The sequence below is a fragment of the Ziziphus jujuba genome, chromosome 11 (genome assembly GCF_031755915.1).
Source record: "Ziziphus jujuba cultivar Dongzao chromosome 11, ASM3175591v1".
Classification (NCBI taxonomy): domain Eukaryota; kingdom Viridiplantae; phylum Streptophyta; class Magnoliopsida; order Rosales; family Rhamnaceae; genus Ziziphus; species Ziziphus jujuba.
The window spans coordinates 4725001-4727745 of NC_083389.1; positions in this window are offsets into that span (position 1 = coordinate 4725001).

Here is a 2745-nt window from a genome sequence, read left to right on the forward strand (position 1 = left end):
ATTACAATAAATTGGATCAGATTTTGCAGTTCTTTCTTCTACAGTACCTCAATGTGACATGAGCGTGAAAAGGGTTCAACAATTTGTTTTCTTTTTATAAGGGATAATGTCAGGACCCGTCCAAAGTTCCCCACCGGAACCCTAGACAAGCCCTGATCCCAGGGAAACCCTACCGGACCCTTCTGTGGAAGATCCGGCAGAACCTCCCCTAAGGGATGGACTTACCACAAAATTTCCTGCACTGAAAACACACTTCTATAATTGTTCCCTTATTCCTCCCACAGTACGACGAACTGGTTCCACAAATTTCAGCACTCCAAAATAAAAATACAGTAATCCAGTGCAATACAAATACATAAGTGTCCCATACAGTATACAGAGCTTTATGAAGTACTATAAAATACAGAATACAGTAAAAGTGAAAGAAATAGTACAACTGCAGTAAAAGAAGAACAAGGTACTGCACGAACAAATACAGCGAGGAAGATCGAGTCCGCTCCGAGTGAACACCGACAACCTGGTACCTAGAGGAACGGAATTTAAGAGTGTGAGATGCTAATCATCTCAGTGAGCGACCCTACTACTCTACACTATCATACCACGGTAATAGGTATATAAATAATAATTATTTGGAAATAATAATGTCTCTCAAAACCCTTACAATTCTCTCAGTTGGAAAGGTTCCCCTTTTAAAACATTTTCACAAAACCCTTTATTCATATTTCCCGAAAACCAAGACATCAATTAAATACCAGAAGCGGTAACAATTATATTTTTAATTCCAATTCAGTTTCCCAACATTTTATTTTTAAAACACAGTTCTGAAAATCATTTGATGCACCCACTATATACCAGTGGCGCCAACAGTACCCAGCGTCCCAAGGTACCGCCAGACAGGAGGTTATAGAAAGAAACCGGCATACGGTCGCGTGGCGTCCCACTGCGCCGCTGCTAACCTGGTGTCCCGGCCAAAAGGGGGGTGGCAGCCCTCTCCGATGGAATCCACAGGACACCCTCATAATATCAACCGCGCGCTACTCACACCCACCTGCGCGCTAATCATATCCGTGTGCACAATATCCATATCACATATACCATATCACATAATCAGAACACCAGTACGTGCACGGTGCATCTAAAAATCATAAAATCCACAATTTAAATTATAAAACAAATTTCACATTTTTCATAAACATAGCGGGCATAATCCATCCGCTTGAACCGGGAAATTCTCCACAATTTCCTTATAATTAATACCATAAATCCCATGATTTTCAAATCCACCAACTCCCAAATCCATCAATTCAAATATCCACATTTTTTCCAAGCATAAATAATTTCTCGAAATATCATAATCAAATCCCATAATATTTTATGGGCATATTTCATAAAAATTGAAATCACCAACATAACCAAATATTTTCCTTGAAATATTTGAAAATCAAATCGTACCCAATTTACCATTAAAACCACACCAATTTCAAAATCCTCAAATCCATAAAATAATTTCACATGGCATACTTTTATAAAATGCACATTTTCTTAAATCCAATAAATTCATAAATAATTCTACAATAAATCCAATAAATATTTGGCACATAGAAATTAAATTCCAAATATTTAATTCACACATAATATATTCATCAATTGAATTCCCCAAATTAATTTGAAGGTGGGTCACTCACCTTGTGCACGTATCTCAATCAAGATCCTCCGCAGGATCGACTCCGCTACTTGCACGTGCACCTAAAACATCCACAGTACCAAAACCACAAATATTAATATTTTATTCGGGTAATCCCCAAATGGGTACCCGGGGAGCGAACACCAAACGATAACTAAAATTTACGAATTATATACCGAATCGAAGCTCGAGTGATGCTAATCACAGATCCGGTCTTAATTTCCGATGATCGTACCCGACGGGGTCGGAATTTTATCGGGAAGCTTTTCGGGTTTCGGCTCCGCAATTCTCCCAAACCGTCGCGAATTGGTGGAAACGGAAGTCGGATTTGGGTTCAGGAGGTCGAACACTGCGGACTGGAGCTGGCCGGAATTTTCGGGGTACTCGCCGGAACAGTAATTTCCGGCGGGCCGCCACGTCACCGGCAACCGTTGCCGGAACAGTAATTTCCGACGGTGGCCGTTTGCTGTGAAATTTTGCAGATTTGTAGATCGTGAGGAGAGCAATCCAACGGGACCGACGGTGAGCAAAACGGAGGTTGGACGGCGGAGAAATCACCGTTTGAAGATTTTCGACCCCTCGCCGGAAAACGCTCCGATCCCGGCGCGTCGGTGGTCCGATGGTCGTGATTTTTGGTGGGTAGGCCGGACTTGAGGAGAGGATCAAGGCTGTCAGGCGCGTGTGGCCGGAAAATGGCCGGAACAGTGCCGATTCGCGGTGGCCGGCGGTGGAGGGGAAAAATCGCCGCCAAACTTCGGACGTCCGATCCGGGCGCGTCCGGCGGCCGTTCGCCGTGAAATTTGGAGGTTTTGCCGGAAATGAGGTGGGCAATCTGGCTGGCCGGCGCGTGTACAGTAACTAGGCCGGAAAAACGTGAAAATGACCGGCGGCCGGCGGGTCCTCTTTCTCTCTTTCTCTCTCCTCTCTCTCTTTCTCTCTCTTCTCTCTCTTTCTCTCTCTTCCCCGAGAGTTTTTCAAAATTAAAACCCTGCATGACACTGTTCATGCCACGTGGACCACTCAGAAGCTGACACGTGGCATTTCACTGTTCACGACCCAAA